This window comes from Ambystoma mexicanum, chromosome 10 (genome assembly GCF_040938575.1).
Source record: "Ambystoma mexicanum isolate Mex_15411 chromosome 10, UKY_AmexF1_1, whole genome shotgun sequence".
NCBI classification, from domain to species: domain Eukaryota; kingdom Metazoa; phylum Chordata; class Amphibia; order Caudata; family Ambystomatidae; genus Ambystoma; species Ambystoma mexicanum.
The window spans coordinates 31,299,230-31,325,879 of NC_090932.1; positions in this window are offsets into that span (position 1 = coordinate 31,299,230).

The following is a 26,650-nucleotide window of genomic DNA, read 5'->3' on the forward strand; positions in this document are numbered from 1 at the left end:
CCAGACTTCTCCGGCTATGTAATGTATATGTAGTCCACCCCACTGCACTCCCAGACTTCTCCGGCTATGTAATGTATATGGAGTCCACCCCACTGCACTCCCAGACTTCTCCGGCTATGTAACGTATATGTAGTCCACCCCACTGCACTCCCAGACTTCTCCGGCTATGTAATGTATATGGAGTCCGCCCCACTGCACTCCCAGACTTCTCCGGCTATGTAATGTATATGGAGTCCACCCCACTGCACTCCCAGACTTCTACAGCTATGTAATGTATATGGAGTCCACCGCACTGCACTCCCAGACTTCTCCGGCTATGTAATGTATATGGAGTCCACCCCACTGCACACCCAGACTTCTCCAGCTGTATAACATATTTGTAGTCCACCCCACTGCACTCCCAGACTTCTCCGGCTATGTAATGTATATGGAGTCCACCCCACTGCACTCCCAGACTTCTCCCGCTTCATAACGTATATGTAGTCCACCCCAGTGCACTCCCAGACTTCTCCGGCTATGTAACGTATATGTAGTCCACCCCACTGCACTCCCAGACTTCTCCAGCTATGTAATGTATATGGAGTCCACCCCACTGCACTCCCAGACTTCTCCCGCTACACTCCCAGATTTCCCCCGCTACATAACGTATATGTAGTCCACCCCACTGCACTCCCAGACTTCTCTGGCTATGTATGTATATGGAGTCCACCCCACTGCACTCCCAGACTTCTCCGGCTATATAACATATATGTAGTCCACCCCACTGCACTCCCAGACTTCTCCGGCTATGTAACGTATATGTAGTCCACCCCACTGCACTCCCAGACTTCTCCGGCTATGTAATGTATATGGAGTCCACCCCACTGCACTCCCAGACTTCTCCGGCTATGTAACGTATATGTAGTCCACCCCACTGCACTCCCAGACTTCTCCGGCTATGTAACGTATATGGAGTCCACCCCACTGCACTCCCAGACTTCTCCGGCTATGTAATGTATATGGAGTCCACGCCACTGCACTCCCAGACTTCTACAGCTATGTAATGTATATGTAGTCCACCCCACTGCACTCCCAGACTTCTACAGCTATGTAATGTATATGGAGTCCACCCCACTGCACTCCCAGACTTCTACAGCTATGTAATGTATATGGAGTCCACCCCACTGCACTCCCAGACTTCTCCGGCTATGTAATGTATATGGAGTCCACCCCACTGCACACCCAGACTTCTCCAGCTGTATAACATATATGTAGTCCACCCAACTGCACTCCCAGACTTCTCCGGCTATGTAATGTATATGGAGTCCACCCCACTGCACTCCCAGACTTCTCCCGCTTCATAACGTATATGTAGTCCACCCCACTGCACTCCCAGACTTCTCCGGCTATGTAACGTATATGTAGTCCACCCCACTGCACTCCCAGACTTCTCCGGTTATGTAATGTATATGGAGTCCACCCCACTGCACTCCCAGACTTCTCCCGCTACACTCCCAGATTTCTCCCGCTACATAACGTATATGTAGTCCACCCCACTGCACTCCCAGACTTCTCCGGCTATGTAACGTATATGTAGTCCACCCCACTGCACTCCCAGACTTCTCCGGCTATGTAACGTATATGTAGTCCACCCCACTGCACTCCCAGACTTCTCCGGCTATGTAATGTATATGGAGTCCACCCCACTGCACTCCCAGACTTCTCCGGCTACGTAACGTATATGGAGTCCACCTCACTGCACTCCCAGACTTCTCCCGCTATGTAATGTATATGGAGTCCACCCTACTGCACTCCCAGACTTCTCTGGCTATGTAACGTATATGGAGTCCACCCCACTGCACACCCAGACTTCTACAGCTATGTAATGTATATGGAGTCCACCCCACTGCACTCCCAGACTTCTCTGGCTATGTAATGTATATGGAGTCCACCCCACTGCACTCCCAGACTTCTACAGCTATGTAATGTATATGGAGTCCACCCCACTGCACTCCCAGACTTCTCTGGCTATGTAATGTATATGGAGTCCACCCCACTGCACTCCCAGACTTCTCCAGCTGTATAACATATATGTAGTCCACCCCACTGCACTCCCAGACTTCTCCGGCTATGTAATGTATATGGAGTCCACCCCACTGCACTCCCAGACTTCTCCGGCTATGTATGTATATGGAGTCCACCCCACTGCACTCCCAGACTTCTCTGGCTATATAACGTATATGTAGTCCACCCCACTGCACTCCCAGACTTCTCCGGCTATGTAACGTATATGTAGTCCACCCCACTGCACTCCTAGCTTCTCCAGCTCTATAACATATATGTAGTCCACCCCACTGCACTCCCAGACTTCTCCCGCTATATAACGTTTATGGAGTCCACCCCACTTCACTCGGAGTCTACCCCACTGCACTCCCAGACTTCTCTGGCTATGCAATTTATATGGAGTCCACCCCACTGCACTCCCAGACGTCTCTGGCTATGTAATGTATATGGAGTCCACCCCACTGCACTCCCAGACTTCTCAGGCTATGCAATGTATATGGAGTCCACCCCACTGCACTCCCAGACTTCTCTGGCTATGTAATGTATATGGAGTCCACCCCACTGCACTCCCAGACTTCTCTGGCAATGTAATGTATATGGAGTCCACCCCACTGCACTCCCAGACTTCTCCGGCTATGCAATGTATATGGAGTCCACCCAACTGCACTCCCAGACTTCTCCAGCTATATAACATATATGTAGTCCACCCCACTGCACTCCCAGACTTCTCCGGCTATGTAATGTATATGGAGTCAACCCCACTGCACTCCCAGACTTCTCCGGCTATGTAATTTATATGGAGTCCACCCCACTGCACTCCCAGACTTCTACAGCTATGTAATGTATATGGAGTCCACTCCGCTGCACTCCCAGACTTCTCCCGCTATATAACGTTTATGGAGTCCACCCCACTGCACTCGGATTCCACTCCACTGCACTCCCAGACTTCTCCCGCTATGTAATGTATATCGAGTCCACCCCACTGCACTCCCAGACTTCTCCAGCTGTATAACATATATGTAGTCCACCCCACTGCACTCCCAGACTTCTCCGGCTATGTAATGTATATGGAGTCCACCCCACTGCACTCCCAGACTTCTCCCGCTGTATAACATATATGTAGTCCACCCCACTGCACTCCCAGACTTCTCCGGCTATGTAATGTATATGGAGTCCACCCCACTGCACTCCCAGACTTCTCCGGCTATGTAATGTATATGGAGTCCACCCCACTGCACTCCCAGACTTCTACAGCTATGTAATGTATATGGAGTCCACCCCACTGCACTCCCAGACTTCTCCGGCTATGTAATGTTTATGGAGTCCACCCCACTGCACTCCCAGACTTCTACAGCTATGTAATGTATATGGAGTCCACCCCACTGCACTCCCAGACTTCTCTGGCTATGTAATGCATATGGAGTCCACCCCACTGCACTCCCAGACCTCTCCAGCTGTATAACATATATGTAGTCCACCCCACTGCACTCCCAGACTTCTCCGGCTATGTAATGTATATGGAGTCCACCCCACTGCACTCCCAGACTTCTCCGGCTATGTATGTATATGGAGTCCACCCCACTGCACTCCCAGACTTCTCCGGCTATATAACATATATGTAGTCCACCCCACTGCACTCCCAGACTTCTCCGGCTATGTAACGTATATGTAGTCCACCCCACTGCACTCCCAGACTTCTCCGGCTATGTAATGTATATGGAGTCCACCCCACTGCACTCCCAGACTTCTCCGGCTATGTAACGTATATGTAGTCCACCCCACTGCACTCCCAGACTTCTCCGGCTATGTAATGTATATGGAGTCCGCCCCACTGCACTCCCAGACTTCTCCGGCTATGTAATGTATATGGAGTCCACCCCACTGCACTCCCAGACTTCTACAGCTATGTAATGTATATGGAGTCCACCCCACTGCACTCCCAGACTTCTCCGGCTATGTAATGTATATAGAGTCCACCCCACTGCACACCCAGACTTCTCCAGCTTTATAACATATATGTAGTCCACCCCACTGCACTCCCAGACTTCTCCGGCTATGTAATGTATATGGAGTCCACCTCACTGCACTCCCAGACTTCTACAGCTATGTAATGTATATGGAGTCCACCCCACTGCACTCCCAGACTTCTCTGGCTATGTAATGTATATGGAGTCCACCCTACTGCACTCCCAGACTTCTCCAGCTGTATAACATATATGTAGTCCACCCCACTGCACTCCCAGACTTCTCCGGCTATGTAATGTATATGGAGTCCACCCCACTGCACTCCCAGACTTCTCCGGCTATGTATGTATATGGAGTCCACCCCACTGCACTCCCAGACTTCTCCGGCTATGTAACGTATATGTAGTCCACCCCACTGCACTCCCAGACTTCTCCGGCTATGTAATGTATATGGAGTCCACCCCACTGCACTCCCAGACTTCTCCGGCTATGTAACGTATATGTAGTCCACCCCACTGCACTCCCAGACTTCTCCGGCTATGTAATGTATATGGAGTCCACCCCACTGCACTCCCAGACTTCTCCGGCTATGTAATGTATATGGAGTCCACGCCACTGCACTCCCAGACTTCTACAGCTATGTAATGTATATGTAGTCCACCCCACTGCACTCCCAGATTTCTCCAGCTATGTAATGTATATGGAGTCCACCCCACTGCACTCCCAGACTTCTACAGCTATGTAATGTATATGGAGTCCACCCCACTGCACTCCCAGACTTCTCCGGCTATGTAATGTATATGGAGTCCACCCCACTGCACACCCAGACTTCTCCAGCTGTATAACATATATGTAGTCCACCCCACTGCACTCCCAGACTTCTCCGGCTATGTAATGTATATGGAGTCCACCCCACTGCACTCCCAGACTTCTCCGGCTATGTAACGTATATGTAGTCCACCCCACTGCACTCCCAGACTTCTCCGGCTATGTAATGTATATGGAGTCCACCCCACTGCACTCCCAGACTTCTCCCGCTACACTCCCAGATTTCCCCCGCTACATAACGTATATGTAGTCCACCCCACTGCACTCCCAGACTTCTCCGGCTATGTAACGTATATGTAGTCCACCCCACTGCACTCCCAGACTTCTCTGGCTATGTAACGTATATGTAGTCCACCCCACTGCACTCCCAGACTTCTCCGGCTACGTAATGTATATGGAGTCCACCCCACTGCACTCCTAGACTTCTCCGGCTACGTAACGTATATGGAGTCCACCCCACTGCACTCCCAGACTTCTCCCGCTATGTAATGTATATGGAGTCCACCCTACTGCACTCCCAGACTTCTCTGGCTATGTAACGTATATGGAGTCCACCCCACTGCACTCCCAGACTTCTACAGCTATGTAATAACGTATATGGAGTCCACCCCACTGCACTCCCAGACTTCTCTGGCTATGTAAAGTATATGGAGTCCACCCCACTGCACTGCCAGAATTCTACGGCTATGTAACGTATATTGAGTCCACCCCACTGCACTCCCAGACTTCTACGGCTATGTAATGTATATGGAGTCCACCCCACTGCACTCCCAGACTTCTCCGGCTATGTAACGTATATGGAGTCCACCCCACTGCACTCCCAGACTTCTACAGCTATGTAACGTATTTGGAGTCCACCCCACTGCACTCCCAGACTTCTACATCTATGTAACGTATATGGAGTCCACCCCACTGCACTCCCAGACTTCTACAGCTATGTAACGTATATGGAGTCCACCCCACTGCACTCCCAGACTTCTACGGCTATGTAATGTATATGTAGTCCACCCCACTGCACTCCCAGACTTCTCCGGCTATGTAATGCATATGGAGTCCACCCCACTGCACAGGCTGCATTTGTGGTGCCATTTATTCTGAGGTAGGATCAAGGGTCATGATAAAAACGGGGGGCAAGTTCTTCAGCTCTTTCTCCAGGCACCTTTGCAGCTGTGAAGCCAGCAGCCCCATGGATGTCAGCGTGCTCCACACCTGGCCTCTGGGGGACCTCACCCCTCTCTGCCGTCCCTGTAGAGGATGATGGCTCAAGGCAGCATTTGCACCTCTGTCTCCTCCAGCCTGCCTCTGGTTCCTGGCTTCTTCTTCTGAAGCTCATGGACACTGCCCGCTCTGTTGACCCCTTGCCTCTGCTACAGGTACTTATGCCTCAGCCTTTCTGATTTAGCACATGGTCGTATTCCAAGATGGGATTCCCGCCCGCCTTTCTCTGAGCTCCGGCCTGCTCTCCACATACCTCCACTCCTGCTCCTTTTCAAGCGGTGTCTTTCTGTGGCTTCCTGAAAGCAGTCACAGTCTCCTGCACCGCCACAGTCCCCAGCCTCCTGTGTGTTAGTCCATGGGTTGGATACAACTTCCTGGAGCCCTCGCTACACCACTGCTTGCTGTTGGAGATCCCTCCGCACAGTATTGGTCTTACAGCCGAAAGGAGTTTCTTCTCCTTGTCTTGGGTGCTCTCCTCTGAAATGGCAAAATGTCATTCACAGAGAGTCCTTACCTTTCAGGCTTTCTGGACCCTTCCCTTCACGCAATGTCTGCATTCCGGATGTACAGGGGTCGTTTTCTGGGCCCGAGTTGGTAGGTCCAGGCTCAAACCCTTTAACTTCCTTACCCGAAATATAGGCCTAGATAGTAGAGGGAGAAATGGCTCGCCATCTTCTACTGTCATTAGTGAACAATGTAAAACTTGTAAGGCTTGTATATTGGAATGTTTCGGGAAGGTTTACCTAATATCAGGGAAGAATAGTCTCACTTTAAAACCTTATGGATGATACATTATAAAAACATTGCAGTTCATATCTGACATAACAGCAGCAATATGAGTCTTGAAAGTTATTTCTGTGAAGTGAGCATCAGGAAGCAGTGCTGCGGCAGGAAGACCAAGAACTGGGCTGTAAGGGGGAGCCAGTGGAAGAGAAGGCTCTGTTAGTTGAAGCATAGAGGAGCATGGGAAGGTGAGTAATCGTCCTTACAGGTTCACAGGTCGTAACCAAAACAGGGGCTCGGAGCAGCGGACATGGCTTCCCTTGCAGTATGAAGAGGCAGTAGCATACGGTAGATGGGGATTTGCAGTTCACAATTATTTTTTGGAAGGGCTTTCATGGCCTGACAGAGTCCAGACAATGCCAGACAGGGGAAGAGACCCACAGCCTTCAGAGTGGGCCTTAAAAGGGGGCCGGCGTCACCTGCTGACTCCCTGAGGTAAGCCAAGAAAAGGATCAGGCAGCCAATAGAGCATAGGCGGAGGCGGGCAAAATGAAGGGGTGACCATGGCTGTTGCGGTCGTTGGTATGAAGGTGGACATTTTTAAGTGGCAAGAGAATGTATTATTAGCAAGCCCAGCATGGCATACCTGGCACAGAGAAGTCTCCAAATGGAAGCGTAGTGCCTGCATCCATACCTTCATATGAGCAGCACTCCTGTGCTGTGATGACATCTATAGCATCTGTGTTTTAAACGTGTAATGTTATCTTAAGGAAAACCATTGTCTACAGATTTGTTTAATGTGAAACTGTCAAATTGTAAACTTTCCTGTTCAAAATGGCAAGATACCGACTGAATCCATTTCATTTGCCCTCTTCTTTTTGTCACCGCTCACGCACATAGCAAAGCTATACTGAACTATAGTGCAGGTCCGGTTCCTAGGGCTTCAAATCAAATGTTTCCTCCCAGCATTTGATTTTCAGATTAACATGCAAGGGGGGAAATACAGTTCCCATGGCTGTGCCCTTCCCTTGTCTGTATAAAATACTGCCTGCAATGATTGTGTTGCAATGTAAACAAAATGAAGCCATTGGGATTACTCTGTCAGTTTGGGGGTAGGACATCTTGGTTTACAGACACCTAGAAATACAAATGTTTGATTGGTGCAATACATATATAATGGACTATCATTGGATTCTGAATGCCGTGTGGTTGCATTTGTTGGTTGAACACGATATTTGTGGGTTCTGGCCGCACAGGGGAATGGGATCTTGTCAAAATAGACTGAGACATTCACATTGAGTATCCTGCAGGAAGAATCAGACACCACATGTGCTTATAACAATCATACTATGCTCTTGTGCGGTGCTCCAGGCCAGACTCGGGACAGTGAGATTGTAATAACAAGTATAATTATTATGGCCTTGTCTTTAATGGGACTTGATTTATCAAACTCAACAGGATGAGCATCTATGTAGGACCAGCTGTGGGATTTGAACGTACAGAGTTCAGGCTTCACTTGCATCAGAGAAGAATGCTTTACCCGTGCAGGTAACCTCTCCTTGAAGATGAGATAAAAATGCATCCATTTCAGATTATCCTGGCCCCATAAGCAAAAATGCCACATTACCCAGAAAGCAGATGCCCAACTTGTGTCCAGTGTGGTATGAAGGGGACATATTTCTTTGGTTCTGCAATCTCTTTATTGGTTCGCAGTTGAGAGTAAGGTTAAAGGGACCATGTCTGGTTCATGAAGCCCTTCACAAGCTTGGTCCAAAATGTCTTCAGGAATGGTTTGCATGTTAAATCCCTAGGTGGCCCCTGAGATCACTTTGTGACTGCAAGGTCATAGTGCCGACATTTCATCATGCCTCTGAGGTGGTAGAATTTTCTGGTGATGGCCTCCAGATTATGGAACACCGCATTCCTAAAGCTTAATTTAGTCTCCAATCATATGGCTGGCACTTCGAAGTGGATTGAGAACTAGTTTCTTTCCGTGTTAGATCCTGCATGGATTAACAGTTGTGTTTTGCTGGCCTAGACTTTGCAGCTCCTGCACCAAGATACCCCTTGGGCTTAAAGTTGTGCCCTATAACTGCTCTACCAATGCCAATGTTCTACTACTGTGGTGGGGCAGGGATGGCATACAGAATGAGCCTTTCTTCTTGGCGAGCAGGCAGCAAATCCTAAATAGGAATAGCGAAAATGTTGCATATCGCAAAAAAGAAACATATTCTGGAACACCAACAACAGGAGATCACCTGGAGACAGAGAGAGGGCATTTAGTGCTGCAGTAGGTAGAGAAATAGGCAAAAGTGTAATGTTCTGGTGGTCACTGCTACCACTGCTTTCCATGAATAGACAACATTAGTCGGTGTTTTTTCCCAGTCACATTATGAAATAGTGTTTATTTCAAACTGCTTTAATAATGTTCTAATGCATTTTCTTTCTTTTGTAGCACCCTAATTCTCTAATTGCTTGGAAAGTGTTGTTTCTGGCTTGAGTGTAGAGATGCATACCTAGTGAATCGAAGCTTATGGCATCACCTGCCCATACCTGAGCTTTATTACTACACACCTGTACAGAGTCTCCTGACTTCAGATTATATATTAGCCCAGTCTTTCGCGGAAAGAGGAGTATTTAGGTGCAAAGCGTCTTCACTTAGTCCATCATTTGTTCCACATCGTAAAGCCCAGGCATTTTATCTCTTTGCTTCCCGCACTTCGTATCCCGAATTATCCCCGTCCGAAGTCCAGAGAATGGAACATGGCATGGGTTGGAGTATGGCAATGCCTAACCGCTGCTAACCAGCCGCTGCATGGAGCGGAAAGTACAGGGGAAGGGCGCTGATACAGTGTGCCTTAAGTCTGTCTCAACCCCCCCTTCCTTTCTAATGTAGCAAGTATTATTTGCCCACCCCCACTCTTTCACCATGCTTGGATATTAACTAGTGCCACACTTGGTCAACTTTTAGACGCGTTGTGCCTTTTGTGACAAACACATATGGTATCCAGGTTATCCAGGCACCCGGGAGTCAGGCAGTGGCTCACAGACATGGTCAAACTCAAGAAAGACATCCACTATGAAATTCCCCAGTTGAATTAACTATAAATGCCCAAACATTGACAGTGTTGTGAAGCAGTATTTCCGTATTTCCCATTGCAGAACTTTGCATTTAAGCATTTAGAAACATGTAATACTTACTATACGCAAATAATCTGAGCACATCCTTCAGCAAGACCCTAAGAGTTTCAGACAAGTAATCTGATCAACAAGGCACAATATGCAAGGACATGGCTCCCAGAATGCATTTCATTGTTCCAGTATTATATTGTTGGGAAAAGATTACTATTAATGCCACATGCCCATTGCTTGAAATGCATAATTGATAGGAATTGACCTTAGGGGTTCATATTAATAATAACATCACTAGATACTGAAAGGTCGACATACTGCCCATAATGGCCATTCAGTGAGATTTCAGTCCAAAGCTGTCATTTCTAGCTGCAAGAGGTTTCTATTAGCACACAGTTGATGAGTTTCTTCTCAGAGGGTACTTTCTCAGGGCAATAAATGGAGGGTACTGTTGGCTCCAAGTTAGAAATGTAAAGCAGGTCCTGGTGGCTCCAGTCCTAGGAATTAGTTGTTGGTTCTGTTCCCAATGTCTTCCTTGGGGACTGGAGACCGTAGGACTTGAGAGCCAAGACAGGCCTGATATATCCGTTTCAGCCGATCCGTGGGACAGAAGCTGAAGGAGATTTGAACATTGGGATTTAACCCTTTAACTACTTACCTGATACTCATCACATGGACATTTCGCTTAAAGTATTGCTGTAATAGCCATGATTTGAGAAAGGGTCAGCCGAGCCGAAACACGTGTAATCATGGAGAGGGTGTCTGATTTAGATTAATCACTAAAATAAAGTAACTATCTCAAATGGCGCAGAGTCTGGCAGTTGTATGTCCAATTTCAAGTAATTTATGACGGTTTGGGCTTTTTTATACTGTCACACTCCAGTGACCTGTTATACGGAATCCAATTCGGTGTACTATAATCAGATTCAAAGGAGCTAATTAGGGAATGAAAGGAGTTGCCTGGTGGATCAACTTTTCAAAAAGCCTTTTTTCTGAAGGCCTGATATATCACCAATGTGTTGACAACAGCAATGACTATAAGAATTGTGTGCAAAACACCACTAAGATATATGATGACTACGTTAGGCTAGAATCTTGCTCATCCTGGGCAGCTGGGGAGCAGGTGTAAGTGGATCTAGGTCACCTGGCCTAAGCCCCGCACACCTGGTGCCTTCCTGCTTGCCACTCCTTTTCACCACTTAGCAAGCCCCGCCCACCTGGTGCCTTCCTGCTTGCCGCTCTTTTCCCTACTTAAGGAGCCCTCCAGCCTCTTTTCCTTTGCAGCTGGGGAGCAGGTGTAAGTGGATCAAGGTCACCTGGCCTAAGCCCCGCCACCTTTTTAGCCCTGCCTCTTCCTTCCTGCTCTTAACTCTTAGATGAAGGGCGTCTCTCGCCCGGGCGTCCAAAGTGAAGGGCAGTCAAAGAAAAGGGCTATTGCTGTTTGGACCTGTTCGAACCGAAGGGATCCAGGGTCCAACCCCCTGTTAACACAGCAGGTAAGCATGCACCAACATGTGTTTACACCCTCTGTCCCAACAGGCCATCCCCACCCTCTCTGGTCCCCCCGTGTTGTTCCCTTGCGCACCACCCCCCTTCCTGCATACAGGATCCTGTCCTGATACATTCTGGTTTCACCATCACCGTCTTGTGGCCAATGCTGGCTTTTACTTTTATGGACTTCATTGATTCACGGTGCGTCACCCTTTCTCAACTCTCATGCTGGACTTCCTTTGCATCTTGTACTCATGGTGGCCCTGAATCATGCTGTTCCATCTTCATCTTGTATCCTGGCTTGCAACATTATATGTTAATACTGACTTCTGCAATTGTATTCACTCTCCTCTCTTGCTTCTCCACTCCTTTTGACTGCTTACTCTCTGTTCTCTCCTCCCCTCCCTTCTCCCTTTTCCTATCTCCTCCCCATCTCCCCTTACTTTCTTCTATGAACTTACTCTATCAGAATTGTCCCTGGACCTACTATGATAGCAACCTCGTCTGTCGCTCCCCTATCCCCTTACTGTTGCCCCCCCTCCCTCCTGCACTATCTGAAATGTTGTCAGGCCTAGTACGATAGTCACTTGTTTTGTTCCTCCCCTCCCTTTCTGCACCCTTCTGCCTCACCTTTTGTTTTCCTCCAGCTCTACCAGAAATGTTGTCAGGCCTAATACGGTAGTCGCCTGTCTGTTTCCATGTCCTTCCCACTCTCCCCCTCCCTTCCTTATCTATGTATTAGCACTTGCACTATCTGAAATGTCGTCAGGCCGAGTATGATAGTTAATTTCACATCCTTACTGTCCATGGCCTGTAAGAATGTAGTTGTATTTTCCCTTGTTCCCTTCCTTGCCTTGAAGCGCTTTGAAACACATTGTGTATAGGCGCTATATAAATAAACTATCATATCATATCATATCATATCCTGAAATTGCAATGCATTATAGCATTAATGACCACGTACAGGGGTAGATTTGACTGGTTGTGGCCCGTCAGTCAGAGCCAAGGTAGGGCTCAATGGGTGCTCAGGGCCATTACCGGCAAGCCAACACCAGTACATGGTCAATAACTGTATTGTGGGGTTTAATCAAGGGCCCCAACAAACAGAACTAAAGGGCCCACTGGAAAAATGACCTGCCAGCTGCATAAAAAAAATCCTTCACACTGGAAATGGGCATATTAAGGCAGACTGTGGGGGTTTCTGCAAGTAAACACAAGGAAGTGTTATTTGAAAAAGGCCTATCTGTCATTAGAAAAGGAAAAGCAGACTTTTAATTCACAGTGGCAGAAGAAGTGGCAGAAGAAATTCTAAGGCCAATTTCACACAAAAAGCAGGATTTTCAAACACTGTCACTAAAAAGGTTTTGCATGTGCATTGCAGTTTTAAAGCAAGACATGAGAAAAATGTTCCCCTGCTAACATTAAGATGTCAGGGAAAAGACTTAGGGTGTGTTGACCAGATTTAATGCATATGTTGCTTCACATGCAAAATACCGGCAATAATAGAACATAAAAGTCCACTTTGTTTCCATTGGTCAAATGTAAATTTCATTTATGTTCGAGGCAGACTCTTTTGCATACTCTTTTGCTTGTTGTTGGGCAGACTTCACAAAGGACTCCCCCACTTCAAGCCTGACTCTTGCATTCTAGCTATTTCCAACTGCAATAAAGTGTGGCCTGCCCTTAAGTGTGTTGAAAACAAACTTTCCCCATAACTGTTGTCTCTGAAGGCTCTTTTCTGTGCAGGGCAATTGGCCTAGCCAGTACATGACTGGAATGTGGGAGGAGCTGCAATCAAGACAAGCTGAACTCTGAACATAAATTCAAGAAAATAAAAGTTTTTCAGATCGAAATGGTGGTCAACTTCAGATAAAAGGACAGGATGCCAGAAGTCAGAAGGGCCTCCTGACATCCCAGGGACAGCCTAGCTCATTATCTGCAGTGGGAGATCTTTGTTTAGCTGATGCTTCCAAGTATTTACGACCGGAAGCCTACCAACTTCAAACAACAGAATGGCAAGTGGCCGGAAGAAAGGAGAGAAGATTTGCATAGCATGAAAATGTACCATTAGTTTAAAAGGACTATCATAACATATGCAGTGTTCTCAGAAACCACAATGTGTACATCATTAATTTATGTGTCATGTTAAAGAATAAATCCAGGTGATTTTGTTGAAATATAATTCATCCACCTCTGACATAGGGAATTGTTATGTCAAGCTAAAATGTGTTCCTGGCTGCTCTGAACATGTCCCCAAATTTGAGAGTTGGCAAACTGGTGCAGGATGAAATTAGGTATTTGGAGAGTAAATTGCATGTTCATAACTGTTATGATTTTTGTGTGAATAGTGGAAAAATTGCCACACGCGAATGAAACATGGTGCGGACTCAGATCACGTTTTATTGAATTCCCCATTATTAGCTGAAGCAATATATATATATATATATATATATATATATATATATATATATATATATATATATATATATATTGTCAATTCTACCTTAGGGTAGCCAAGTCGAGCTGCACTCTCCATAAAGCCATGCTTGCCCAATTTCCACCAAACAGCAAACAAGGGAGGGGGGGGGGGAAGTAAAACTCCACACCAACCGCTTTCCGTTTTGTTAATTTTCTTCTTTTATTGATCCACACGGGAAAAAATATTTAAAAATCATGGAAATCCATTTCAGAAAGTAGAAAGTATGACCCCAATGTGGGTCCTCCCAAGTGCAGCACTCGAGGCGTGACGCGTTTCGCGGCCAACTCGCCGCTTTTTCACAACAAACAACCTCTCCACCATACACCACTTTAAAACATGAGGCTATATATATAGGTAGTTATTAGTAAATTATGAAGTTTTGTCACATAACTATTTTTTTCAAAAATGTTGACATGGAAAAGAAGGGTGTTTCAAATGGGAGTTGACATCTATCTGTTCTAGCCTCATAAACCAATCCTTAGAGAGAGGTTGGACTGGGGGAAGGGAGAGGGGAAACTGTCCAGTCCTCGTTGTGAGAATTCTTACAGGGAACTGCTCAATATTTAAATCTTGCTATTGTCATCTCTATTATATAAAGTGGATGCACTATGATGCACTATGAGAGAGGAAGGGTCTGCTAAACAGTATCAACTGACAGCTGCAAAGAAACACCAAAAGAGATTTGCTGAAATTGCATCTGGATGGAGCTTGAAAGAGGGCTGGAGCTCTCCATTGCTAGGGAAACCTGAAAGCTGACTCATTTATGGTGAAGAGCTGGGTACCATCCTTGCAAGTGGTGTGACCAGACCCCTGCCTTTTCCTCAAACATGGTCCTGAAATGTAGCTGGCTTTCCTGAACTTTAAACAGAGGTTTTCAATGTAAGTATTATTGAGCCATTTGACACCAAAAGGTGGGGGGGCGGAATCTGCTTGCATTACATCCTTTCCCTTTATAGTTCCTCTCGGCTGCCTTCGATCTTGTAGATCACAACACCCTCACCACACACCTCACCCACGCAGCACATTTTTCCAAAGAAACAGCATCAAGGATCCTGCACAGCCCCAACACTGTACAATCTGTTTATAAAGCCCCCCTTTGACAAACTTGATGCACTAGGCATAGCGTATACTAATTACGCCGATGACACACAAGTCCTCCTACCACTTACCGGCACTTACAAACAAGATGCAATGCACTACATCAAGTCTACTCCAAAATCCAATCCTGGATGGCAGCAAATGGCCTCTGCCGCAATGTAGAAAAGACTGAGATTATCATTTTAGGCAAGAAAGCCACGCTAGACAAACTAGACAATTTATACTCCACCTTCAACACTGACAGCACTATCATACCCGTCTCTCGGTCTGTCAAGAAATTAGAGGTCCACATTGATGCCACACTCTCCATGACAAGACAGGTCAGAGCCATTGCTTCAGCCTCAGCACTTACTATCAAACTCATCAACACTATAAAACCTTACCTCTCCAAACAGAACTGTCTCTCAATAGCCAGAGCTACCATAGGGGCTAAACTCGACTATTGCAACGCCCTCCTTGCCAGTACCTCAGCTAAAAACAAAAGCAGACTTCAAATTACCTAAAATAACGTGATAAGAGAGGCCCTGACCATTTCAAAGAGACCATAGCTCCCATGCTAGAAAAGCAGCACACTAGCTCCCTGTAAAAGAATGCATCACTTTCAAATCCTTACTCTCACACACAAATGCCTCTCTCTCACAGCCCCCTCATACCTGTCAGACACAATCACGAGAGTTACCTCCTCACGCCCCATATGCACTCTTAACACCAACCTCCTGGTCACCCGCACACCAACAGGTCTAAAGCAGGTGGGCTGGGCTTCCCATACATAGCTGCTAAACTCTGGAATAAGCTTCCCACCACCCTCAGAGCAGAAACCTCCCTACTGGCATTCCGCAAGAACCTAAAACATCTCTCTTTAACTAAACACCCCTCAACCCCCTGCCCCTCCACCGTTTTGTACATTATCGTATATTTTGTTTCACTGCTATTATCAATTCTCCTGTCTACAACTGTGTCGTCCTCTGTAATAAGTATCACCTTGCTCACATCTCCTCACCATTGCAGCCCCACCTTCCTTTATGTATTTCTCAAATGTAAACATGGATTTTTCTGTTGATCTGTAACTAAGTCCTTCTCTGTAACAAGTGCCACAATGCCTCCGGGCTGCTGAGCGCTATACAAAAAGAATCACATACATAAATAAGTAAATAAATAAAGAAATAGTGGGCAGAAGGTGGGGGGGCAAAACTGTGTAGATTCTTAGCCTATTTGACTGAATATAATGTAATTAATTTCCTTTTAGCAAAACACTCTGGGGTGATTTTTTGTCAACACTAACATTCGAAATTAACAAAGCTCATTCCCAGTGTAGACTGAATACTATAGCCTGTAATTTTTATTGGATAATCTGATTTGTCCTGTGACCTCAACTTCTTTAAGGGAGAGGGGTGTCCTGGTCCCTAAACTAAAATCCAGTTTTTCTGTCCAGCTTCCCGACACCATGCCTTTAAGTGGAGGGTGTGTGATGGGGGTCTGAAATCCAACATTCCTAAATCATTCCAATTGTTTGGTCCAATTTCCCAAACACAGACAAAATTACGGGAGGGGGCTCTGAAAAACAAATTTCTAAATCACCCTAATTTAAAACAAAAGTGTGGGTGAGACAACAATTGCCATATGCATTTGTACAAATCTGTAAACCAAACCGCTAGCCTTTTAAGCGCGCAGGAAAATCGAAATTGCACAGCACTGCATATGTAAATTGATTTTGTTCATTGGCCAGTGTTGATTATTCCTTGAAGTGAAATTTGTATAAAGAAGTGTATTGTGATTTGGGTTTGTCCCAACCAACTTGTGTGATTATTTATGTAAAAAGTTAAATTCTGTGCCACGAAAAAGGTGGCTTCTGTTGTTTAAGTGTGCTCTCCATTACCTATAATTCAAAATAATACAAATATATGTCCTGTACACCGGGCTGGTTTTTGGCTCATTGGTGGCACAGGGGGAGGGATCCAAGGGGCATGAGATGAATCTGAAATAGGGCTGAACAAAGAATTGACATTAAACAGTTTGTTGCGCGACGCCTGGATTGGGAGGGAAGGAGCTTCCCGTTTTTGAGAGTGGCCTCTCCCACAAACGGTTGCAGTATTAGCATTCCATTTTCCTTCACCAGGTTGCTAATCAAGTTTGTTTTATAGCAAAATGGCACTGGACCTTTTGTGTGTGTCCCATTTCCTTTAAAAAAATAACTACAAAGATGGCCAGCAGATAAGGTAGTAAAGGGAGTCTCTCTACTCTGACCATTGCCGAGCCAACAGCCGGTGTGACATGCATGAGGAGGAAGGGGCTGCGCAGGAGAGCATTAACAGGTAAGTGGGGGGGATGGGAGACTCAGGGTGCATGTGGACTAGGGGGACAGAGAAAGTGGGGCAAGTAGAGAAACATCGAGCTGAGTGCCTCGGCTGCGTGAAAGAAAAGGGTCTACATGGAGGAGAGACAATGTGGGCTTCTGCTGGCAGATACAGCCCACGTTGTAGGTCACCTCATTGGCTAGTGCTTCTCCTCGGGTGTTAATACATAATAGAATGATGACCATTCGCAAGCTCTCCGCTCTCCAGCACATGCAGAGATGGATGCGTTCACCCAGTCTCAATAAATCAAGAAGAAAATTCAAACCGCTTCTAAGTGGTGTAACAGGGGATGCCATTATTACCCACTGTAATGGTACCCAGGTTATGGGCATCAGAAGGAAGCAGGGCTGAGCCGGCCTTGCAGAGAGGCATCAGTGAAGTGAAGGCTAGCGCTTAACTCATGAGCTTGCAACCCAAACTCACTGTATTCTCTGAAGCACATTCATAACAACACACAATAATAGTATCATTATTATTATTATGACTTGTATTAGAAATAATGCAAACAATAATACTACTAATAATAAAAAGAATACTAATAACAATAACAATAATATTGTTTATCCAAGCAATGTTTGAGCCTTTCCCACTTTATATACTGATTGTGTTATACAAATGTGTATTCTCTTTTTTGTACTAATACTGTAATGCCGGTGCAACAAAAGACCTGATTGCCTTGCTCCAAAACACAGCAGCAGGCTTGTAACCAGCACTCCTGTTCCTAGGGGACCTCAGAGGGTCACGGGGGACTTCTTATGCTGACGCGCACAGATTCTTATGGTTCCCTGCCACTATACATCAAGCAGTGTTTAAGAGCAGAGCCCCCGGATTCATGCAGAGGAATGTAGTGCAAATGGGACGCCCCAGGGTCTGACCCAAGATAACAACACGCCCACAACCGTGATGCGCAGCAGACACGTCCACAACCGTGATGCGCAGCAGACACGTCCACAACCGTGATGCGCAGCAGACACGCCCACAACCGTGATGCGCAGCGGACACGCCCACAACCGTGATGCGCAGCAGACACGCCCACAACCGTGATGCGCAGCGGACACGCCCACAACCGTGATGCGCAGCACACACGCCCACAACCGTGATGCGCAGCAGACACACCCACAACCGTGATTCGCAGCAGACACACCCACAACTGTGATTCGCAGCATGGCGTAAGCTGCCCTCACAGCACTGCTTGAGCACAAATCTATGGGAGGGGTCTCAAGAGGGGGTTTGCGTGTATATTACATGCAAAGCCTCTGTAGTAAAAGGCGCAAATGACCTAATCAAACAGGGATTTTCCGGCAGAATGGTGCGCAAATGTGCGTTTTACGCGCAAATACTTCCATGAATAAGGGTGAAGCTTCCTACTTATACTGACTCACTAAGCATCTGATATCCTGCGTTGAACATATAGCTCTCAAAATCAGCCTCAACTTTAGCTTCAGCTGAGTATAAAATGAGAATGTTCCCAGGCTTGCGATGCATTTCACGTTCATGAACCCCCAGCTCCATTTATTTATTTACATACGAAGAGAGCAACGCTGCTCTTTTGATCACAAAAGAACATATAGATAGATAAGAAATCAGATTTGACGGGGAGCAGTGAGCTTCTTACAATGGGGTGAGTTTAGGGGACATTCTGACCAGGTTGTGGCAGGGAATACATAGCACAGTCACTGGGGACAATACATGGGTGGACATGCATAGATTAAGGACAACCAACATTAGACATTTTTAAGTGCAGGTAGGCGGTACGACCAGCTGTGTTTGGGATGTGACCATGATGGGTGAAGTGCTAGAGTGGAGGCAGAGGAAGCGAGGGGCAGAGGCAGGTTAGAGGCGAGGGAAAAATGTTAGCTAGCAGGCAGATGACAGGTAGGTTAAGAGGGTAACTCTCAGGTACGGAGATAGGCTTTCAGTTTGGTTTTGAACACATCGGTGTTAACTGTTTCTCAGATGTCCGGTGGAAGGGAATTCCATGCAAGTGGAGCAAGAAGAGAGAAAGAGCGGAAGCGAGAGGAAGCACAGGGTGGGCAGCTACCAGAAGGGTGTGAGGCAGAGCGGAGATTGCCAGAAGGCTTGCAGAGTTGGATAGAGGAGGATAGACACAGTGGTGCATTACCGTTGAAAGGTTTGTGAACCAGGAGAAGAATTTTAAATCTGGACTGTTTTGCATTGTCAGCTATCCAGCTTGATGACGGTACAAGGAAGTAGGTGAGACGTGATGGAGTTGAAAGAGAGCCCTGGTGGCAAAGTTAATGATACTATAAAGAGGACAGAAAGGATAGTTGGGGAGACCAAAGAGGATGCTGGCACAGTTCAGGAAAGACCAGAGTGGTAAAGTGAAAGGAAGGAGGTGTCTGAGTGTCCTAATATTTAGGAGGTTGATGTGAGCCACCTTTTCAGTTTTGGAGATGAAAGTAGAAAACGTCTGAGAAGGGACATCGATGGCACTGATGTTTCTAGCTGAAGAAGAGTAGGAGAGAGTGTCAGGTTGGGACTGGATAGGCAGAGGAAGAGATGAGAGTATTTGGCAGGGAAAAGGAGCACCTCTATTTTGGTAGAGTTTAACATCAGAGAGTGCAAAGCCATACAATATTTAATGACAGGAAGAACGTTTGAAATGTTCTTCGAGAGTTCAAACGCGACTTCAGGAAAAGAGAAGATTTGGGTGTTGTCCACAAGGAGTTGGTACAAAAACCCCAAGGAGGAGATTAGTGCAGCAAGAGCAGAGTTGTAGAGTGTAAAGAGGAGAGGACTCAAGCTAGAACCTTTTTGAACATCAACAGTTAGAGGAGTGAGTTTAGAGGTGTTGTTGCCCCATGAGACAGAGAATTGGCGAGGTGCCAGGTAGGTTTCAATCCAGGCAAGGCCTTCATCACGAATCCCAAGAAGAAAGAGAGCATTAAGGAGATCAGAATGATCGACAGTGTCAAAAGCAGCAGACAGGTAAAGGAGAATTAGGATAGAGGATAGGTTTCAGTGCTTAGCAGGTGCAATGAAGTTGGAGACATTCACGAGAGCAGTTTCTGTGGAGTGACAGGAGCGGAAACCTGCTTGTAGGGGGTCTCTAAGACTGTGGATGTCTCCGAAATGTATAAGACAGTTGGACTCAACTCTTTCAAGCACTTTAGAGTAGTGCGGAAGGAGAGACACAGTGTGAAAGTTAAGCGGTAGGTTTGCGTCAGCACCTTGCTTTTTTAGGAGAGGGTTGACCGTGGCTGTTTTGAAAACAGAGGGAAAGCAGCTGGAGTCTAAGAGCATTTTGAAGTGTTCAGCGAGGTGAGAGGCCACTAAAGGGGCCTAGGCTTCACTAGCGGAGAAGCAAGAGGGTCTGATGGGGCACAAGAGGGGAGAGCCTTCATCAATAGAGATAGCACGTTGTCAGCATTAGTGTGACTAAAGTGGAAGGTGCAGGGCAGAGGATGATGATATAGTAGGTGGAGTGTAGAATGTAGGAGGAAGGAGGATGCGGAAGCTCAGCAGGGAGTCTTTAATTGTGGAAATGTTTGCAGCAAGGTATTCAGCTGGGTCACTAGCTATGAGAGTGGAGTTGATAGTTATAGGTTTAGGAGGAGTGAGGAGTGAGTTTAGGGTGTCATGTAGCCGACAAGGATGGCTGGAGGGAGAGTCAAGGAGGGCAAAGAGGTAGAGCTTCAGGTCCTCATGCAAGTGGTTACTCCTCCACTGGAGCAGCAGCCGACACGTGTGTGTGGAGACAATGTATGAATGGGATGACCCATCGTTGTGGACACTACACTTAGGAGTGAAAGTTAGCAGTGGGGGTGAGGGAAGAATGAGGCGTTTAGGTGGGATTGGAAGCTGGAAAAGGCCGTGTTAGTGGATTCGTGGAGGCATCAGCTGTTAAAATTAAGGTTTACGTTTTCTCTTAGTAATAGGTGAGGCAAGTAATGAGGAGAGGTCAGAGGGTGGAAAGGAGATGGTGGTGGAAACAATGGAGTGATCAGTTAGGGATAGTATGAAAGTAGTACTAGCGGCTGAGATAGAGGAGGAGATGAATAAGAGATCAACATGGTTACCCCCATGTTACTTGGGAGGTTATGGAGAGTGTGGAGATTGTGGCACGAAGAAAAGACTGAAGTTCAGATTTCTGAGAAATGGTTGGAGAGGGAAGACTAAATTCACCTTAGGGAATGAGGTGTTGTTTCGTGGAAGGAGAATACAGAAGTTGCCCAAGTTCATCAACAAATGGTTTAGTGTGACCAGGAGGGCGATAGATGGAGATGATGCGAACCAAGTGAGGCGGAGCAATAGTAGAGATGGTGAATTCAAAAGAGGTAGGAGAGGGTGTGGCATTGGAGATTTGTGAGGCTTTGAGGCAGGAAGAGAGTCGGTGCCTGAAGCCTCCACCTCTGCCAGTCAGTCATGGAAAGTGAATGAAGGATAGTTTGGAGTTGTGTAGGGCTGCTAGAGTGGCAGTTTCCGATGGAAAAATCCAGGTTTCCCTGATAGCAAGGAGGTCTAGGGGAGGGGAGCTTGAGTGAAAGTATTTTGTGATAAACAAAGTTGTATTGCAAAGTGACTGACCATTCCAGAGTGCAATGTTCAGTTGATGAGGTAAGGAAGAAAAGAGAAGTTGAGTCTCAGAGGAATAGAGGTGAGGTGGATAGGTGTGATGGGAGTTAACATTAGCTTATCGCTTTGCTGAATATGAGCTGCAAGGGAGATGGAGTAGTGGAAGCTTCAAGATGTACGTTTATTTATAGGGATAGGAAAGGTGTAAGTTGTAGCATGATTGGAGAAAGCATAAGGGGAGGTGAGTAGGGAAAGCAGCAGGAGTGAATGCATTGGAGGTGAGTATGCAGTGTACAGAGACAGCACAGTAATTAGCAAGCTAGGAATACTGGCAGGTGCAGCAGGTAGGGTGGCAAAAGAAAAGGCACATAGGCAAAGAGGCTGGTCAATAGCTGGTCTGGTGTTCACCCTTCACTGTTCCGCCCTTTACTGGAATGCCCCTGGCTGGGCACCCCAAGGGTGTTCAGAAGTGTTGTCACACACTCTCATCACCTGATGCCTAGTCCATCAGTGGTTGGTCTCTCTGACGTTGTCTGTGGTGTTGCTGTGATGAGGAGATTGCTTCCTGGTTGGTGTTTCCAAAGGATTCTCTTTTGGCCTTCAGCTGGAGAGTGGGCGACTCAGTGGGTTGAGATGTTTGGTTAGAGATGGATTGATTATGTGCGTTTTATAAAATAATCCTTGAAATTGGCTAGTATTCCTTTGGGTACATTGTGCTATGATGCTGCAGTGTTTAATAGAATTTGGCCACCAAAGCTAGCCTTGTATTTCTGAAAAGCCTTTCCTGACTACATGAAGAAAACTGTGCATTTCAAGCCCCTGTCCAGGATCGAGAATGTGAATGTGCAGAGATGAGTTTTCAGAGCCTTTCTGTCTACATGATTATCCTTAGGGGATGATTCATTGAATTATCTGCGTGGAAATAGGGACTTTGCACACCAAACCATGTGCAAAATCCTGTTTGGCGATTCAGTGCCCCGCAAATCCTTCGATCTCTCTGCCACCCAAAGGCAGGCGTAAAGACACTTGTGCATAGAAATTTCAGTGTGGAGGTGGGTTTGCATGTCGGATTTAGGGGTGCATGTACACAGCCAGGGTTCCGATCTTACTTAGGGGTCCATTTACACAGTGTAGAGGGGTCTCAGGAGGATAGCTCAGCAGCAACGTGCTCACCTTGGAAGCAAGATGACATGGAGCAACATGGGTTCGATCCCCGGGTCCGCGCTTAGAATCCTCTGGGTATTAAGCGCGATATAAATAACCTATCATATCATACAGGAAGGGTTTATGGGGTTCGCACGCAGATTTTTTGAGTTTTACACAAGTGACAAAGTATCGTAGGCATGTTGTCAGGGTGACGGTAACAGTTACGGGGGTCACCGCGCAGGGTCGTTGAGATGCAGGCCTGCTTGTGGGGGGCCCCACGCACTGTTTGAAGGATACATCTATTTGCTCCTGGCGGAGCATGCAAAGGTGACTGGTCTGGCTGTTTTTGCTTTGCATGGGGGTGCGTCAGGGACATCTGCGGGCGACTTGTGTATACAGCTACTTTGCGTAGAACATTCCATGAATACGCGGGGCACATATTTTTATACTGCGAGCAGGCTCGCAGCAGTGTTGTACTTGGTGTATGGCCCTTGAGGGATAAATGTACACTTTTCCATGAATTGGGCCTTTAATGTATATAATCTCCAGCGGGTGGTCATTCTAGAGTCTTGCAGCTAAGGAGAATGCCCTGCCTCTGTATCTTGCTGTACTGACTCTCAGCAGAGGCAACAGCACCTTCCCCGCGATGGGTAGCTGCAGTCCTGGAGTGCTGGGCATGATCTCGTTTTCCAGACACAGAGTCCCTGAGCAATGAAAGCTCAGTGAACCATACTGAGCAAATTGAATTGACTCAGCACACTGGGATTAGTGTGTTGACTTTTTTTCCCAATTTGGGAGAAAAGGTGCTTTTAATGTTTTTCAAGTTCGAATGTTTTTTGACAGATGCTTTCCTTGGCTTCTCCCTTCAAAAATGTCAGGTGTTCTGTTTGGGATGGGCAAACCAGCTTGCATTTGACTCAAACCTGTCTAAACTAAGGAGGTTTAAATCAGTTTGAAGCAATGTTTCCTGCATCCCAAAACGTATCTAAAGATTTGTGCAACTTAAGTAGATAAGAGAAACTGTGGTTTGACCCGAATCGAAATTTTGCTAAGTTTGTTTTCTTTTCATTTAATTTAGTTGGTCTCTGTTTCGATTGTATTGTAGTGATGTGATAGTGGTCTGATATTAAGCCTTCATCAGGTTAAATTAGTTTGAATTGTGTTTGAATCCAAATGCATCTATCATTGAAAGGGTTTCTAATGGATTCAAACTGCAAAAGCGGTGCAGTGAAGCGTGCCCATTCCCAATATTTAAGTTTGCGTTATTTGGACTTGTTTGATGTGCCACCTTTAGTTCGAAAAACATGTTGACTTCCACGAACCTGTCCTGATCAAGGAAGTCACTCTCTTTACTGTTACTCGGGCGGGGCCTATCCAAATCCCAACAATGCGACTCCGGCCAGGATCTGGGTAAGTAACCCCAAACGCTGATCAAAGTCGCCCTTCGGCGCGTGTGCACTCTGCCTCTGCCACCGCCACTGCAAATCCATCAAGGAACTAGGGGAACCTCAGGAACTCCTGCCACATCCCCTGGGTGGGGCACAACATGTATGTCACCCCATGTTGCTATGAATTCTGTGCCTTCCTCCAGGGTTTGAGATGTGCTGCCCCAGCACGTGCTCCATCTTTGGGAAGAGCTGCAGGGCACCCCGCGTTCTCATATTTGCATGGAGTAAACAGTGCATCCAGTGGTACAAATGGTGCAGTTCACGATTTGCACCTTAGGTTTATGTTATGTTATGTTAGAAATCGGTTATACTTCTCCCATCACCACCATGGTAGTTTTAGAGTGCCAAATAGTGGTGTACCATGCCCCCTAACAGGGGTGAGCAAGGCTGTCGTCTGTGGAGGAAAGGACATGGGAAAAAAGTTGAGAGGATAAGAGACGCAAGTGTGGCCAACAAATGGACATACAGACACATGGAAAGTGACAGAGGGGGTAATGTTTAGGAATGATTGCTGTGTGGTGAGCCCAGGTGAGCACAGGTGCGGCCATTGTTAGTGGCTCAAATGAGTGCTTTGGGGTGAAATATAGCCCCTGAAGGCCAGAAATAAAGAGGCCAGGGTCATTTGTAAATGCCCACCAAAATAATAATGCCAGCATAGCAATTATGATGTCGGACATAAGGCCTCTTGAGCTTAAACCACCAAGGAAAGAACATGGGCCTCAATTAAAAGTGTGAAAATGTGTGCAATGCACTTCAGGAAGGAAAAGGAAGACATGTGGCTGACAATCCCTGGAGAGCTGCACTGACCTATAAAGAAACCACAGTGCACAGTATCTTCAATGGAATACCAGATTGTCCTCCAAGCAGCTAAAGTGAAACAGAGTTTAACAAAGGTAGCGGGCGCCCCTCTCTCGCAAGAACAGACATGATAACCTGTTCGGTGGTTATTAACCACTTGAGAGTTCGCAGCCACTGCTTTTACTCACTGTGCCTTTCACAGATGGGAAATATCCATTTGCATATCAGTCTTTGTCCTGCCCAGGGGCAGTCCAGCACCGAAATACAATGGCAATTCCAATCTGAACGAGAGTACCACCAGCAACCCCATACACGTGTTTCACCCTTGTTGGGGATCATCAGTGAGGTGAAGCTGATGCCTCTCTAAGCACAGTGAGAGGGAGACCACGTCTGGTTGCCCCCAGGAGACCTAGGGTTACCAATCCCAGGTTCCTTAACAAATAGTTTAACAAAGGTAGCGGGCGCCCCTCTCTCGCAAGAACAGACATGATAACCTGTTCGGTGGTTATTAACCACTTGAGAGTTCGCAGCCACTGCTTTTACTCACTGTGCCTTTCACAGATGGGAAATATCCATTTGCATATCAGTCTTTGTCCTGCCCAGGGGCAGTCCAGCACCGAAATACAATGGCAATTCCAATCTGAACGAGAGTACCACCAGCAACCCCATACACGTGTTTCACCCTTGTTGGGGATCATCAGTGAGGTGAAGCTGATGCCTCTCTAAGCACAGTGAGAGGGAGACCACGTCTGGTTGCCCCCAGGAGACCTAGGGTTACCAATCCCAGGTTCCTTAACAAATAGTTTAACAAAGGTAGCGGGCGCCCCTCTCTCGCAAGAACAGACATGATAACCTGTTCGGTGGTTATTAACCACTTGAGAGTTCGCAGCCACTGCTTTTACTCACTGTGCCTTTCACAGATGGGAAATATCCATTTGCATATCAGTCTTTGTCCTGCCCAGGGGCAGTCCAGCACCGAAATACAATGGCAATTCCAATCTGAACGAGAGTACCACCAGCAACCCCATACACGTGTTTCACCCTTGTTGGGGATCATCAGTGAGGTGAAGCTGATGCCTCTCTAAGCACAGTGAGAGGGAGACCACGTCTGGTTGCCCCCAGGAGACCTAGGGTTACCAATCCCAGGTTCCTTAACAAATAGTTTAACAAAGGTAGCGGGCGCCCCTCTCTCGCAAGAACAGAAATGATAACCTGTTCGGTGGTTATTAACCACTTGAGAGTTCGCAGCCACTGCTTTTACTCACTGTGCCTTTCACAGATGGGAAATATCCATTTGCATATCAGTCTTTGTCCTGCCCAGGGGCAGTCCAGCACCGAAATACAATGGCAATTCCAATCTGAACGAGAGTACCACCAGCAACCCCATACAC